Below are 17,923 nucleotides of genomic sequence, written 5' to 3' on the forward strand. Positions count from 1 at the left end.
GTTTGGCACTAATTCTAGTATTTGTGGGACACCCCTACCTCAAAGCACCTTGAAGGCAGACGCCCTATATGTACTTCGTTCAGCCCTAAAACATCAGGTTTTCATGTGAGTTTGCCAGCTCCCCACATCCCACCTTCCCTCAGCCCCTTGGCCTGGCTGTCATTCCCTGACATACACACTCTTCGCTCTGTTACTTCAGCCAAAATGCCCTGACCCCTTGGTGAGTATATCAGGGTCCTCCACCTAAAATTTACCTGGCTAAAATCCCACCTCACTAACAAGGTCTCCTCACCACACTTCCACAGCACAGTCCCTGAACCTCTGTGACCTCACCTACTGCAGTCTAAACTCTTTTACCCACTGTCTTGTGGTAGAAAAAAACCCAAAGCTTCCATCTCTATATTACCCATAGGATCTAATATAGTGTCACAGACACATAGAAGGTCAAAATTTGTTGAGTAAAAGAAAATCTTTGGATAGTATATTTGAATATATTGGTGTTACCAATTTTCAAATTGCTCCCAACAGTGATTAAACAGTAGTCAAAATGAAACATTTACTGAATATTTAATTCTACTAATGAACTATGATAACTCTTAGAAGTAAAAACAAAAATTTATATAGAGAGATGTAGATAATTAGAGATAGATTGGCCATACCATGAAGGACAGGGGTTAGGGTTATGCTTATGTAATATCACACTTAAAAAACGGTTCTGTGGGGCATAGTGGCACATGCCTATCATCCCAGGTGCTCAGAAGGCTGAGGTGGGAGGCTCTCTTGAGCCCAGGAGTTCGAGGCTGCAGCGAGCTCTGATCACACCTGTGAATAGCCATTGGGCTGGAGCCTGGGTAACATAGCAAAATCCTGTCTCAAAAAAAACTTTTTTAAAGATGATCTCTTTTCAAAATCCAGTTTTAGATAGAAAAGCTTTAGGACATTACATTTAATAAGAGAGACTCTGAAAAACACACTGGAATTTTTAAAGCATTATTGGTCTTTAGAAAGCAATAAAGCAGGAATTAGTCTGTTTCTGACAGAAAAGGAAAGCTTACGACCCAAGCACAGGGAAAAGCTCCGTGGGCACTTGTGACCAAGGACACGAGCATCCGCCCATGACCTCCCTGCATCCCCACCATAGCCCACTGAGGCCGGCAGTGACCACAGCCAGTTGTCAGGAGGCTTAGAGAGGGCTGTGACTTGGCCAAGAGACCATAGCTGCCAAGCAGCAGACCCATAGCTTCAAACTTGAAATCCTGCATTAGCTCCAGCATACAGGTGGACTCTAAGTATACGCAAGCTTGATTAAACTAAGCTGCACAACGTCTCTCTGCCTATACCATGTTCGCTGTTGCAGAAGACAACAAAATTGGACAAAACCAGGCCTGCAGTTCCCAAGGATGAGGCTGGGAAACCAAGACTCACACTCAAAGCAGCATGGATAATTCCTAAAACACATAAGTAACTAAACATAGAAGGGCAAGAAATAAAGTACAATTCAAGAAGGATGACTAAATTTTAAGATTCAGTGTGAGGTGTTAGTATCCAGTATGTGTGGTTTCCTAAATTCACCCCATATTGCCTTCTTTTAGCGATCAAAAAAGATTCATGCCATGTAAGTTCCCCAACCTTGGATTTAAATAACTACCCTTTTCATTTATGATTCAAAAGTCTGTTATATACAGTGAATAATTTTCATGATCATTTCAGCTGAATTTGGGGCTAAATTACAAGTTTAAACAAATGAAACACTCAGGTATTCTGAACATACTTCATGCTCTTCATGAAAAAAATATATTAAACATTCATCAATTTCCCACAAAGACCAAATGTTTATTTTCAATACTTATTTCCAATATTTATATTAGGAAAATATAAATGCATACTAAATTAATTATATGTGCATACATATACGAACTCAAGTTAAATTACAGATGTTAGCCAGAAGGTACAATGCTAACTAAAAAATTTTTTTCCACAAAGTTTAGACTGAAATCAGGTATAATTTACAAATACTTACTAAATTATCTTAAAGAAAACAGGAAAACATGACCAAAAAAATGATTTAAATAATACTTAAGACAAAAGAAAATACGAAGAGTAGCAATACAGGATTGATACATGAATTATACAATTATAGTTAGTCATTCAGAGGAAGGGGTATCTATAAAAAGGAACAGCTAAGCCAAGAGTTTCACACATATCTACATTTCTTCACCATCAAGATATTTTTAAAATCTACAGAATCTTCAAACTTTGGCCCTTTAAAACACCACATACCACTTACAAGTCCACCAACAACCTCCCCATCTAACAGACAAGACACACTTTAGAAGACAGAGAAATGAATGACAAACTCAATTATTATTTAAAGTGCTGACTAATATACAGGGGCATCTGTAATCAACCACCACCTCTGCCAATCAAGCAATTCTTTTCCATCTAATCTGAATCGTGGAATAAATGGGTCAGGAGAAACAAGAAAGCACATTTAGTGACCTTGGCTAATGTGGGCAGTGGGAACGGAGGTGGGGTAAGGGGTGCTAAATACCTAACCCATTTTTACAAAGTATAGTTCACACATAATGAACTGATTTGGATGTAATTCACTTGCATTTTTTTTCAAACACTCTAAATGGAAAGGATATTTATTTGTGTATTTCTTGAGTTCCCTCGAAAATGCTGCTTTCAACTAAACAGAACTAGAATAAACATTTTTGATTACACTTATCTGGCAATTTACCCAGGAAACCTTAGCTCAAGCACAGCATCTGTTTTTCAATGTATCCTGCATTGACCCAACTTCACAGCTGGGTTGACTAAGGGAGAGAATGGTCCTAAGGATGGCTTCCTCCACCTCAGGCTCTCAGCTGTAAAGCACACTCGAGAGAGTGTGAGGGCCTAATCTTCGTGTAGGAAGAATAGGAAATACTCTTTTCTCACTCTTACTAAAATACTTTGCCGGCCATCAGGATCAGATTACTACATTCAGAATTAAATACACAAATTACAGGATGATGAGTTAGGAAAATGAAGGCACTCCCAAACTGAAAAGGATTTAATTGTACAATGTTTCCTTTCCTACAGATACTGATAAAGTGCCATGGTACCGTGTTAGCTGAAACTTACACATATCAGAAGCGTGTTCTGGCTTTGCACAGTAGCAGGGCCTAGTAGCAGCGCCATGCCATACCAACTCATACCAGTTTACACGGCTAACCAGCACCTATCGTTCCAATCTTCTAATTAAAAGAGGAACCGGGCCAGGGGCAGTGGCTCACACCTGCAATCCCAGCACTTTGGGAGGCCAAGGCGGGTGGATCATTTGAGGTCAGGAGTTCAAGACCAACTTGGTCAACATGATGACACCCCCGCCAGCTCTACTAAAAATACAAAAATTGGCCTGGTATGGTGGCACAGGCCTGTAATCCCAGCTACTTAGGAGGCTGATGCAGGAGAAATGTTTAAACCCAGGAGCTGGAGATTGCAGTGAGCTGAGATCCAGCCACTGTACTCCAGCCTGAGCGACAGAGTGAGACTCTGTTTCAAAAATAAATAAATAAATAAATAAATAAATAAATAAATAAATAAAAGAACTGATGTGCCACAATTCAAAAGTACCAAGAAGTCAAGGCAAGCAGGCAGGGAAGAAGGTGGAATTAATTTCAACTCAGTAACTACTTAAGTACCAGGATGTATAAAGATCTATAAATTGCATGCAAATAAAATTTTAATTTGATCAAAATTTAATCTTGATACAGAACAATTTGGGCTGTCCCATATAAGTATTATAACTTGAGATTTTAAAAATACAGTTGTTGGCCAGGCACAGTGGCTCATGCCTGTAATCCCAGCATTTTGGGAGGCTGAGGCGGGCGGATCGCCTGAGGTCAGGAGTTCAAGACCAGCCTGGCCAACACATTGAAACCCTGTCTCTACTAAAAATAGTCCCAGTTACTTGGGAAGCTGAGGTACAAGAATCACTTGAACCCAGGAGGCAAAGGTTGCAGTGAGCCAAGATCGTGCCACTGCACTCCAGCCTGGGCCACAGAGCAAGACCGTGTCTCAAAAATAAATAAATAAATAAAAAAGGACAGTTGTTGCTTTTCACAATTTTTTTTTTTGCTATTTTTCCACTAACACAATAATTTTAGAAATAACTAAACATTTCTGACCAACTTTTCATTACATAGTAGGTTTTAGTTTTAAACTACCGTTGAATGAAGTTGCAAATAAATTAACATGAGGTTCCTACTTAATGGAAGTTACCAAAAAAAACCTTTTGTAAAGCAAAAAATCATTGGGTATCATGAATAATCATTTCCTATTATATCTTCCTAAAATAAAAAAGACAATGTTATGTGTGAAGAAACAGCTGTAATCCATCAAGAAATTACCTTCAAACCACCCACATTCCTTAACATGAGGATTCTGGATTCTAAAACCAAGGAGCAACAGGATTAGAGGAGACCTCTGGGGTTATGTATAGTAGCTCTCAATCCCACGCGTGTTTAAGATCATGGTGCCGGATGTCATGGAGCAGTCACGATCAGTACTTCACCTGATCCAAGTCTGAGAAGGACATAAGACAGGCAGGACAGAGAGAGCGTGTTATTCCTGATTAACAAACACAGCCTAAGGCGGATTGCCAGTAAGTGAAAAAGGCAGCTCCAAAGCTTCCGCCTTTAGGCGGCCAGCAGAGCTGCACGTTCACTTCCAAGGCAATCTCCTGCTTTGTGAGCCCCACAAGTACGATATTGCAGTTCACCATCCTCTCTGACCTGTCAGCTTTTGTGTCTCCCCAAAGTTTTGTCTTCTCCAGGCTTAATGTGCCCCTCATTACTACATATTTCTCAAAAGTGAGCAAAACCACTTAAGCATATTATACTTCAATGAACTGTTTTTTTTTAAAGTCAACAAAACCCTTCAGATGTGCTCTGAGATGGACTACCCACCTTCCTGGAACTCAAAGAAATTTGACTAATATTCCTAAGACTGCCCTAGCTTTTCTATGAGCCCAGTGAATTCATTCCCTCATTCCTGCACATTTCCTGAGAATCTAATCTCAAACACAAAGATGATGCAACATGGTCCCATAGCCTTTAGGACAAGACAGTAATCAACTAAAGCCTTTCGTGATCTTCAGCAAGATAAATGTGCTATATTCAACAACTGAGTTTTTGAACCTAAATGCAACTATTCACGCTGTCATGTTCTTTATTTCAGGATCATCCTTGCCATGTCCTGTGTCCTATGGAAGTTCTCCAATATGATCGTCCCCATCACAATCATGTCATTTGGGCATTTATTATATGATCAGGAATTGAGGTAAGCATTTTACACAATATAAGATAGGTATTAACAAGTCCCCTTCACAGATGAGAAAGCTGACGCTTACGGAGACTGATTAATTTATGCAAAATGATAGACTCAGTTTGGGTCAGAGCCTCACCAGCACACCTCAATGACAAATCTTACTGATACTCAATAATATTTCATGAGTTTGGCTCAAAACCAACCCATTTATGAGAGCTCCAAAGGTTCACTATATCCCTAATATTCAAAATACTATTCCCTTGCACTGATAAAACATACGCATGTAAAGGTTTTATTTTTCGGCCTTTTAAAAGTATAGTTATTTTGCTGGCTTTGTCCAAATACATAGGAGGAGCTGCAGGTTAAATCTGGGACATGGGCAAAACTTCCAAAAGAGCTTCCATCCAGTCCACCATATCTGCAATGCCACATTTTTGTTGCAGGGAAAAACGCAGAACCATGAGGTGACCATGACATGCAGCGAAGCTAAATTATTACAAACAACAAATCAAAAATGTTATTAGACACTAGTAAATATTTTATGGTAAAAGCAGCTTTTATAAGTATTTGTCAACACTAATCTTTACTTCCTCTCAAATATGTGTAATAGAAAACTGCTGATATTGAAAAGGCATGTCTATTTTCTGAGACTGAACATTGTAAACCATTTAGTCGGAAGACTTTCTTAGACCTGTTATGTCCTGATGAATTGTATTCTTAAAAAATGGAACGTGAAACTCAGGATCATAGATAGTAATAAACCTAAGTGCATATTTTATTAAGAGTTCTATGTATCATATATTTTGTCAATTAAAAATTAAAAATAAAAAGTTCCGTGTAGACACTTGATTATCTACATTCTCTAGACAATTTTTTTTGTCCTTCTAAAAAACAGTGGAAACATTTCTTCCTGGTCTGTCCCTCTGCCCTCCCCTACTTCCCCATCCCAGTACTGAGGTTAGGCTTGTAAAAGGCTAAGGATTCACTTTGGCTTAGTAATCAGTAGATCCCTTTCAAAATCTTAACTTCAAAGATAGATGTGTCTTCCATTGTCAACCAAGACTGTTTGGACTCACTAGTTCACTTCTACTTGGAAAGTACTTGATATAAGAAAAAAAAAATTGCAAAGTCTTAACTTTGGTATTTGAATTTTATAATCATTTGGAGTCAGTTTTCTTCCATTCAAATTTATCTCAGTCGAAACTGTTCAATATCTGTGTTTTTATCTCGTTTTTACGGTCTGTTTATATCCAAAACTTAGAGGAGACTCCCAAGTGGAAACGGGGTCAACACAGCTAATCTCTGGCTTGAGTTAAAAAGCAAGACTTCTTAATCTTGCAGATGCTAATTTTTTTTCAAAAGACTATTAAGTAACTTTTTAAAAAGCCAAGTCTCAGCCCAGTGCAGTGGCTCACGCCTGTAACCCCAGCACTTTGGGAGGCTGAGGCGGGAGGATCATCTCAGGTCGGGAGTTCCAGACCAGCCTGACCAACATGGAGAAACCCTTTCTCTATTAAAAATACAAAATTAGCCAGGCGTGGTGGCGCATGCCTGTAATCCCTGCTGCTCAGGAGGCTGAGGCAAGAGAAGAACCCAGGAAGCAGAGGTTGCGGTGAGCCGAGATCACGACATTACACTCCAGCCTGGGAAACAAGAGTGAAACTCCATCTCAAAAAAAAAAAAAAGCCAAGTCTCAACTTCTTTGTAATAGGAAAATATATTAATATATTACATATATTAATATTTTGATAGAAATTTTTTACCTTGAGAGTAAATATTATGTAAATTAATTCTACTTGCATATCAAATTAGTTAACCTCTCCAATTTATGAATAGAAAAATGAGATGATAAAAGGAAATCCAATGACAGAAATCCATTGTAAAGGCAACAAAAGTGAAAACTATAGAAAACTGTAAAAGCAAGACTCTTTAGTCTAATACTCTCGACTGGTTAAATATGACCCAAAACAAACTGTTACCCAGATAAACACTTCTATGACTATAGCAGGAGAGAAAAGATGCACGGCTAATCAAAAGATTTTTCACTGATTAAAAAAGGGCCCAAAAATAAGGGTAGGTAATTGAGAAAGCAAATATTATAACTGGCCACAAGCAACATCCAAAGTAACATAAGAATAAAGATAAGTTCACCGTTCTGTTAAAAACATTTAATGCCATAGCAATAAATGACTCCGAGTTCTCTCTGGGGGAACGAAGTCACCACTCCATTCCAGGGACTTCGGTCCAAGGGAAAGAAACACACTTGAAACTCTTCCTCTCCACCCCCAACAGAAGCACAAGGCACAGCAGCCAGGTAACAGGCAAACCAGTCTCTAAAGATAAATAACCTCTCAGAGAAGGATACTCATCCAACTACACATAAGAAAGATACAGTATTACTAGTTACAGTTCTAAATCCTACTTCGGATTTGTGATAAGAAAAAAGACTCTATGTAATTCAAACATTTAAGAAACCTGGTACGCCTCAAACTACACTGACATCTAGTCACAAAGCATTCAGAGTAACCCTGACTTGGAGGTAGAATTTTTGCTCATATTTTTACTACAACTCTACACAGCACAAACTATGCACCTGGTTTTCATTGAATTCAATGATTGTCTACTAAATATTCACTCCAAGCAAGCCTCCGTCGCTGATGGTCATACCTTCCCTGGCGCCGTCATCCTGTCATTCTCCTCCAGGCAGGAGAGTACTGTGTTCCAAGGAGGCTGTTGTGACCGTTTATCAGAACTCTCAAAACCAAAACAGTTGTCCAGTGGTTGAGCTTTAAATAGGAAAAATATCTGAGTACAACCTCCATATTTTTCTCATTATCCAGTGGCTTCTAAAGCAAAAGCTTAATTATCATTTAAAATGTGGCCTAAATGTCCACGGCACGGAAGAGCAGCGCAGCAGCCATCACTTTCTTACTGATAGTCACTGTGCTCTTACGAGAAGCTTTCGCTACAACCGTACATACAGACATAAGATGTTTTAATCTTCAAATCCAACACCACTCCAATTCCAGGAAAAAAAAAGCACTGAGATGTTAGCACACTGGAGAAGCAACCATTTTACTCCTTCAGACTACAGTTCCATTTCAGATATTAACTTACAATCACTTGGAGGGCAGACAGGAAAGGGGTAGCAGAAGGCTAAAATCCAAGGTTGTCTGGGGTCCCAATAAAGAGGTTCTGTAGCTGTTTGAGAACTTGGCTTTGCAAACTACTTTCTCAGGCCGAAGAAAAACTCCTCAGTAAACTGTTGGAATTTCACCAAAGTATCAATCACGGCAGCCCTTGGGACTAATCCAGTACTGCTGGACTTTCACGCATGGTAGCCCGTATAAACACAGTACATACAACAAGGTTCAAGCAAGTCTTGGCAAATTTTAACAGTGGAGAGGAAGACTGCTTTATTTTGCTATACTCTTGGGTTAAATGTATTCGCTTAAAATAATAAACACTTCTCCGAGATTATTACTGGTTAGTTCAGTTTTGAAATACAGGCAAGGTCATTTCAAGAAGAAAAACGGGAGAGGGAGAGGTATATTTTACATAAGATAAAATTCACACTTTTCAGTGTCCGGTTCTGAGTTTTGACAAACGCTTTTATAGTGGCCTCATCAGCACCACAATCAGGCTACGGAGAGAGGGGTAACTCTTCGAGGATTCTTAAAAGCAAAATTGATTTGTCAGCATACTTTAAAAGTATTTTTGCTTTTGAAACATCACCTTATTTATTTAAAAAAGCAAAATAACACGGTCCGAGTGGTCCTAACCCGCGAATGCCTTTGCAACACTGAAATGCCCTCCTCCCAACACCGGCCCGGCAGGAGTGAGCCCCACAGCCAGGGGCGCGCGTCACTGTCAGCTCCTTTTCCCAAGTGGAGACAGGGAAAAGACAAGAGTTGCATCGCCGGGCTGGAGCCACGAGGAAGAAGAGTTAACGCCGGAATGACAAACTCTAAAGCACCGAACTGCCTCTCCCTAGTAGGGCACTGCGCGTGTGGAGCACGGCCAGGGGCGCGTGGGAAGAAAGACGACCTATTTCCTACGTCCGTCTTCCTAACTGGACGGCGCGGGAGGAGGCGGGGGCTGGTCCCCGGGTACCCTGGTGGGCACCGAGGACTCGCAGAGACAAACATAAAACCGCACAGCCTTCCCCGAGCAGCGGAGTGACGGGAGGAAGGAAGGAAATGGGAGCGCGACCCGGCCGCGCGCAGAGCCGAGCCGACCAGCGCGAGGGGCCCGGGCCCCACCCGAGAGCAGGCGCGAGGGCCGGGGACAGGGGGGCAAGCTCGGGGAGAGCGCTGCCTGCACCTGGCACCACCTCCAGACCGGGTGGCGCGGGGCCCGGGAGCGTGGGCGCCAGAGGGGACAGGGCAGCGGCGAGCGCGCGCCTCTCGCCCCGCAGGGCGCCCGGGCAGAGGCCGACCGGCGCCCTCCGACCCCGCCGGGCCCTCCTCGCCCCGGACCCCGAGCGCACACCTGCCCCTTCAAGCCCCGGGGCCACAGCGGCCGGCGGGGACCCTGGCGGGGGCGCGGACCGGACTTCGGCCGAGGGGCGCTGGCCAGGGCGAGGGACGGCCTCGCAGAGCTCGGAGACGCGGCGCGAGTTTCCTCCGCAGCCCGCGGGCCGCGCGCGCGCAGAGACCGCCGCCAGCACTCACCTGCCCGCTTCCCCTAGCGCAGCGGGAAAGACGTACTCCGGCCCGGACCCCGCCGTCCGCCTCAACCAACCCCCAGGCGGTGGCGGCGGTGGCGGCGGCGGCGGCGGCCGGACGGTAGGGGCGGGACGGCAGCCTGAGACGGCCCCGCGACCGCGGCCCAACCCTTCTCCTCCCGCCCCGGACCCCGCCCCCAGGTCGCCGCCGCCGCCGTTCATTGGCCCACGCCTCGGACGCATGGGCGCGGCCCCGCCCCGCCACCCAGCCGGCGTTCCGTTCGGGGTCCTCCCCAGCCAGTGGGCTGGCAGCTCCCGGGGGCAAGAGCGGCCGGCTCAGCCGCCGCCAACCACGATGTCGCAACTGGCTGCGTTCGCCCCCGCCAGAGCTTTGATTGGACGAATCTCGACCCGGGCCCCGCCTACGCGCCCAAGTTCCGTTAGCAGGTTCGGTTGCTCCAGAATGCCTTTTCGCCCCGAGGGGCGGGACCGACGGGATGGGCCCTGTGGCTGGCTCCTCCCTCTGTACGCAGCAGCCACTGACCCGCGGGGCGGGCGGGGAGGAGAGCGGCGGCTCGTTCCTCTTTTGAGAGCTCTGCTTTCTTCCCATTGGTTGACAGGCATCCTACTCTCTCCGCCCCTCCGGTCGCTTGGTGGCGTCTCAGGACGCAGCGTGATGACGTAGGTCCCCGACATTTCACATACAAGATGGCCGCAGTCGGCAAGGAGAGACGTCGCTGAGGGGCTTGCCTGAAGCGAGGGGTGAGTGACCCACCGACTGAGGGCAGCGCCGCCCACCTCCCGCGTATCTGGAGGTCGGAGTAGGTTATGGCCAACCGCCGCTATCCACTGGCGGAGTCTCTCTTTCCGGATTCTGCCTCCTTCCGCTAACCTCCGGTACACATTGAACTTTGCGGGCGACGCGGGGTTGTGGGGCGGGCGTGTAGAGAGGGTCTAAGGCGCCGGGGCGGGGCAGGGAGGCCGGACTCACCCTAGAACTGGTAGCGGCCCTCGCGCTGGGGGGCAGTCAGAGTTGGGGAACTTTTCTAGGGGTTGGGCAAAAGGGGCAGCGGTGTTAACCGCGCACAGTCTCATAGCCACAGACTTCTCATATCTCCCCGATTATTTCGCGGCGTATTAGTCCCAACCTTGGCTAGGCCTGAAACTTTTTGGAGGTTGTTCCATGTCTAGGGTACTCGGACTTTGGAGTTTTGAAGAGCCACGTAACGAGGGTGCGGCTAAGATAAGGAAAAGGCACTTCCGCGATTAGATTTCGTTCTTGCCGAGACATCGTCTTTACGGACCCGCTCCTAGTGGTTGATTTGGTTTGTTATGAGAGAAATTGTTCTTTAGAAAATTGGAGCGTAAGTCTAGAGGTTATGTGACAGCTCCTAAACGATTGTCTGCCCAAGATAGGGTCGGTAGTGCTCCCTAAATTTAGATTGCCAGTTAAACGGAGTTTTCGCTAAGTCATCTGAGGTTCGGAACTATTTCTAAGAGCATTTCTTAAGGGTCTTCTGTGTTTTTAAGAGAAACTTGGTGATGTTTGTGTATCTCGATCTAAATCGCTGTTTACAGATACCTAGCACAATGCCTTGCAATTGTAGGTGCCCGCTAAAGGTTTGTATGAATGATGTTGCTAGAATAAAAGCGAGGAGCTTTCAGCGCCTAGAACACTGCCTGACGTTTAATAAGCCCTCTGTATTGCTGAATGAAAGAACGGATGGATGATGGTAGTGGTAGTAGTATTGATAGACATTTGGATTAAAGTTGTGCCCTTAGGATGCTTACCTGTTAAATAATCTTGACTATGAATATAATAATTATCCAAGATTGTCTTATTCAGAGTGACTACCGCTGGTGTCTTTTAGGGTTTTTTTCCCTCTTTTATCTCATTTCGATTATATTGTGATGCATTATTCAAGCATATTAGTTGATTTCTGGGCAAATCCTGTTTAAATTTGTTCCATTTTGAAAATGTAGTTTGCACTAACAAGCAATAAAAACTATTCTAGTTGTTAATGAGGTTCTTAAATTGTAAATGCTGTTTCTAAAATTGAATGTCATAAAGAAAAATCGGTCATAGCTGTGGCCTATAAAATGGGCTAGTTCATTTCAGGACATTATATTTGAAAGCAGTGACTCTGCTGAGTGTCTGAAAGGGAGGACAGTGTTTTCTGCTTGTTTTCTTTAAAATTGGATAAGGACAAAAAAATCTAGAGGAATTAAATTCAAGGTAATTGAGGAGATTACAGAGTGATCATATTTTTAAGCTCAGGTAAATTGTATACCAGAGTATTTGCAGATGACTTTATAAAATCATTATTCATAGGTTTTGAAAAATCCTAAAAGTACAGTTAATGATAGAAGACTAGAATCTGGTAAATGTCTGTTTTCACATAGAACCATTCGATGGCTCTTGGCTACTAGGAACCTATTAATAACCTGTTTTAGAATCTTGTTGGAAGAGCCAACAAGTTTATGAGTACTTGGGAAAGGAGAGCTGATTCCCTCAAGCCAGCAGAGCTTCAGTGAGAAAAGGCCTGGTGAGGCCAGAGGTGGTGGCTCACGCTTATAATACCAGTACTGTGGGAGGCCAAAGCTGGAGGATCACTCAAGCTCAGGAGTTCAAGACCATCCTGGGCAACATAGTGAGACCTCACCACTACAAAAAAAAAATCAAAAAATTAGCCAGATGTGGAGGTGCATGCCTGTAGTAGCTACTTGGGAGACTGAGGCAGGAGGATCACTTGAGTCTGAGAGATCAAGGCTGCAGTGAGCCGTGATCGGGTGACTGCACTCCAGCCTGGGCGACAAAGCAAGACCCTGTCTCAAGAAAAAGCCAGGTGACAGAAATCATATTTCCTTTTGTTACAGTTTACTAGACTGGTGGTGATTGGGGATTGCTCGACATAAGTTCATTTAAGTTTATTTAGGACACAGACTTCCAACAAGATTCTAATACTGTGTGTAGACACAAGAGTTAAATGTGCATTGGGTAAGGTGTGGTTAGATGGATTTATATCCATGCAAATTACCAAACCCGAAATGTTGATTAATGAGTTGATGTAAGCCTGGGGAGATGTCTTTGGAGGTATGCTACAGGACTCTGGTCTTGCCCTTACTCGGATTAACACTTTTTTAATACCAACTTTAAATAGATAAGCAGCATGATTCTCAAGTTAATAAATGCACTCAAACCATGTAGTGATAATGAGCACATTAGATGACACTCAGAAATCAAAGATTTCTTAAAGGCTGAAATATAATAATAGGCCAGAACTGGCCAGATATAAATTTACTAGGTGAGATTGTCTCAAAAAAATTAAAAATAAATAAATTTACTTGGTGTGATTACATTTACAAAACCTGCGTTTTCCTGGCTTGACAAAAGTGGTTCTAGGATGTAATGTTCCACTTAAACAGAAGAAAAGCAGTGTCTAGATTGAGGGAAGGCAGTATCTTGGTATAAAGTAAGACTAGTTGTGACTGCTGCTTGCTAGCTGTGAATTAGTCAGGTTGTTTCGTGTCTCTGGCTCCATTTTCTCAGTGATAAATTGTGAGGATAAGAAAACTAGCTTGCAGACATGCTGCAACGCAGCAGACACACAATGGACATGTTACTGCATGTTAGTTACCACCCACCTCCCATGTGCTATGCACATCATATCTGTTTTGATTCCTAATATTTAGGGGGGACTTGAAACACTAAAAAAAAAAAAAATCATGATGAGAAAAATGGTTAGATTTGTTTACCCTAGAGAAGAGAATGTAAAAATTGCTTTTACCTGTTCGAAAGACAATCAATAGTTAAGGGAAATGTATTTTCAAGGCTTAGTTTAAGGACCCTGGTAGAAGTTAAAGAGTCGCTAAAAGGTAGATTTCATCCATGCATTATTTTATGCCATCTGTGTAGCAGATCTAGGGGATGAACAGGACAGATAAAAATCAATATAGGAATACAGGAATTACGTGAACACCAGTTATTGATACCCAGCAATGCCATAGGCTGTTTTGTAAACTAATGAGGTTTCATTGATAAGTGGCCAAATATTACTAAGAGGGGATTTCGATATTGGGTGAGATAATTGAGTGGTGACATTTACTATTGTTTCCATAATTCTAAATGTTGAGAATATATTTAGTCTTTTATGATATAAAATGATATTTATGAAGCACATTCCTGAAAGGTGCTGCTAAAATGACTTGACAGGTTGCTTGTTTATGGATTTTTATTTTGCAGAGTTCATAAATCTCAGTCATTTTCAGAGGAATCACAAGCTACTAATGAGAAAACTTACAACGTTAGGGTCTTGTGAAAAAATAATTGAAGAGTAATAGGGAACAGGTTTATAGACCTGAGGCAAAAACTTTTTCAGGGAGTTCTACGATTTTGAGGACTGTCTCTATTCTGTTTATGTCCATAATATTTTCACTACATTTCATGAATTGTTTATATTCTGCCTTGGTACCTAAAGGGACCAGGAGTTTGGCCAGTTACAGAAGGTAAAACAATTGAATATACTTACGATTTATCCACTTGTGGACCGAGGTTGTTTTCCATTCCAGTTTCATCCCTACTGGGTTATTCCTAACACTGTTCCCCATTCTGCCCCTTTCCCCTCAACAGATATCTTGGCATTATACTTCCTAGAGAATATGGAGGTACTCTTGAGATTTTTTAGTTACTTCCTCCCCCTTAAAAGATTATTTAAAAATATCTTCCTTAAACTTTTCCTTCCATTCTCAGGGGAAGAAAGAGCTTTCTTTCTAAGGTTAACTTTCTTGCTGTGCTTTTTATTATCCCTTGACCAGTTAGCCTCCCTTGTTCTGACTCCTCTAGTGATTCCTTTTTGTTTTTACTGGCTGCAGACATTTTTCATTCTCCTTTATGCTGAAAAATATATAAAAACCAAAACAATAACAAAACCTACTCCCTACTATTCCCCATTACTCTCTTTGAGAACAGATGCCTCAAAAGAATAACCTATTTCCATCCAGGCACGGTGGCTCATGCCTGTAATCCCAGCTACTCAGGAGGCTGAGGCAGGAGAATCTCTTGAACCCTGGAGGCGGGAGGTTGCAGTGAGCACCACTGCATTCCAGCCTGGATGACAGAGGGAGACTCTGTCTCAAAAAATTAAAAAATGAATAAAAAAGAATAACCTATTTCCTAGTCTGTTCATTCTTTACCACCCCTTGCAGTTTCTACACCTTCTGCCCTATTGCACTTCTAAAAATGTTATTTTATTTATATGTGTATATATGTATTTTCTTGAAGTATAATCCTATACCATACAAATTACCCATTTAAACTGTACAAATCAGTCGTTTTTAATATTTGCAGAGTCACGCAACCATCACAATTTTCAGTGTCTCTAATAAACAACTAATCACCAATTAAAGTAAACTTTCCTTAGTTCCTTGTCCTTTAAGTTTTCTTTAGCATTTCTCACTGTTGACTACTATCTCTGGTTTAAAGCTGACATCCCTTGGTTTGTTTTGCAACAAAGGATGCAAATTTCCCTACTTCTTGGACCAGTCTTTTTCCCTTTCTCTAATTTGGTGATTCTTAGTCTACAAGTGGGTAAATCATAAGTACATTCAAGTCTGTTTTACCTTCCTGTCACTGGGCAAACGCTCGCCTTTGGTGATTCTTCCTACTTGGTACAAGTTCACAGAGTTCTGTACCCAGACCCCTTCCTTCTTCACTCTCCATCCGTCCATCCGTCAACATGACTTTATAGTTATCACCTCTGTGTAGATGAACCCCAAGTAGATATGTTCTGTAGAGACTTCATCTGGCCTATTTATCTGTCTGATAGATATTTCCACAAAAGTATCTTAAAGTTCTTCAAGCTTAGTATTTATAGAGCCAAATTCTTTTCCTCCCTCCTTATCAAAACCAGCTTTTTCTCTTGTCTTATCCATTTGTCTTTTTAGTATCACCCTCTGTGTCAGTCAAACTTGAAATCATCTTTTTCCATTCTTTGCCTCATGGCCAGTTATGACACACACACCCCTTGTTCCAACTGCCATTGTGTGGAGGCAGGTGTATTAGGCATTACTTGAACTGCTACTATAATCTCCTAACTCTTCCTCTTTCTGCATACCTCTAAACAGCCCTTACCTCATTATGTTCTCTCCCCTTACATGCGTTATTATTTGTGGCACTTAAGATTCCCTGACAAATATTCATATATTTCTTTCTTACCGTCTCTCCCACTAGAATGTAAGCTTCCTGGGGCAAAGACCTTACTTATCTTGTTCCCTGCCATGCCATTAAGGCCTGGCTCATAGTAAATGCTCAGGAAATATTTAAATGAAAAAGTACATGGAAAACTGTTAGGCGTATGTATATTAAAGCAGCAATTCCAAACTGTGAATAAATTGCTAAGATGTGCTAAAATATTGATTCCCTCAGCCAACTGTCCAGTTGCCTTCTGTTCTATAAGAATATATGTACATGTTTAACACTTATTAATAATCAAACACCAGAAACATTTACATGCCCAAACAGTAGAATGTATAGATAAAGTGTGTTGCATTCATAGGATATAACTGTACTGTACAGCAGACTTTCTCAGCTTTGGCACTATTGACATGTTGGACCAGATAATTTCTTGTCATGGGGGATTGTTCTGTGCACTGAGGACATTCAGCAACATTCCTGGCCTCTACCCACACTAGATGCCAGTAGCAGCCCCCCAGTTAGGAAAACCAGAAGTGTCTTTAGACATTGCCAAATGTCCCCTGGGGGGCAAAAAATGTCCCAGGTTTAAAAACCACTGCTCTGCGGCAGTGAGAATGAACAAATACTGCTTTATGCAACAACAGGAATGAATCCCACGAACAATATTGAGCAGAAGAAACCAAATGTAAAAGTGGTACTGTGTCATCGCACAGTCCTTCAAAAACAGGCAAAACAAATTGATGGAAATAGAGGTCAGAATAGTTATCTTTGGGAGGATAGTCACTAGGAAAAGAACGAAGAGAGCTTCTGGAATGTTGGTACTGTTCTATTTCTCAACTGAATAGTGTTAACACAGGTGTGTTTACTTTGTGAAAAGCAATCAGCCATACACTTATAATTAGTTCACTTTTCTTTTTGTATGCTATAATTCAAATCACAATGTTGTAATTTATGAAACCAGTACCCACACATAGGCAAGTATTCCTTGGCTATCGAGGGATTGATGAAGATAAGGAGTCCTCCTGGTCTCCTATTCAGTCTCATCTGACTTTTCCCCCAACTTTTTATTGTATGAAAGAATAGTGCAATGACTACTTATTTACCTGTGGACACATGTTTGTTTTTTGCCATGTTTACTGTGTGGTTGTGTTTTAGCTGAACCATTTGAAAGTAGGTTGCAGACATCATGACACTTTACCCAAAATACTTCAGCCTTCATCTGCTAAGAATAAAGTCATTCTCCTGTGTAATCACAATATCATTATTACCCCCAAAGAAAATTAACTGACAGTAATTCCCTCCCTAATACCCTCTAATATACAATTCATACTTAAATTTTTCCAAATTGTTTGAAATTTCTTTTTTTTTAAAAAAAAAAAAACAGGATCTAATCAAGGTTCACACATTGCATTTTGTTGTAGCCCTCTTTAGCCTTTTTAAATCTAAGACAGTCTCTCAAAATGTTTTTTCATAACACTGTTTTGAAGAGACCGGGTCAGTTGTTGAGTAGAGTGTCTCACCTTCTGGATGTGACTGATAGTTTCCATGTTGTGCTTTTTTCACTTACTCTTCTACCACCAGTATTTATTGTAAACTGGAAGTTCGGTCAAAAGTTTGCTTAAATTTAGGTTAAGCTTTTGGGGAACAAGAATACTACATAAGTAGGTGATATTTATTTCACATTGCATCACATCAGAAGCCATGTAATGTCAGGTTTTCACCCTATTAGTGATGTCAAGTGTGATCAT

General features: G+C 42.0%; 2 protein-coding genes across 10 annotated transcripts in view; one reads left to right on the plus strand and one right to left on the minus strand.

Annotated features, from left to right (window-relative positions):
- The window catches only part of SETD3 (SET domain containing 3, actin N3(tau)-histidine methyltransferase), an 83,339-nt gene extending 72,707 nt beyond the window's left edge, over positions 1-10,632 (minus strand). For 2 of the 8 annotated variants that reach the window (XM_055361528.1, XM_055361524.1), the window contains exons 1-2: positions 9,808-9,995; positions 4,398-4,572 (exon numbers count right to left, since the gene is read on the minus strand). The gene's annotated coding sequence lies outside the window, so the exon portion shown is untranslated. Of the gene's footprint in view, positions 1-4,397; positions 4,573-7,983; positions 9,453-9,807; positions 10,106-10,526 lie in introns of those variants that run through there. The other 6 variants (XM_055361527.1, XM_055361526.1, XM_031001510.3 and 3 more) reach the window with 6 other exon arrangements.
- The window catches only part of CCNK (cyclin K), a 30,308-nt gene continuing 22,987 nt past the window's right edge, over positions 10,603-17,923 (plus strand). Inside the window, exon 1 of one of the 2 annotated variants that reach the window (XM_031001511.3) lies at positions 10,603-10,744. The gene's annotated coding sequence lies outside the window, so the exon portion shown is untranslated. Of the gene's footprint in view, positions 10,880-17,923 lie in introns of both variants that reach the window. The other variant, XM_055361529.2, reaches the window with a different exon arrangement.

Source organism: Gorilla gorilla, chromosome 15, assembly GCF_029281585.2.
Source record: "Gorilla gorilla gorilla isolate KB3781 chromosome 15, NHGRI_mGorGor1-v2.1_pri, whole genome shotgun sequence".
NCBI lineage: Eukaryota > Metazoa > Chordata > Mammalia > Primates > Hominidae > Gorilla > Gorilla gorilla.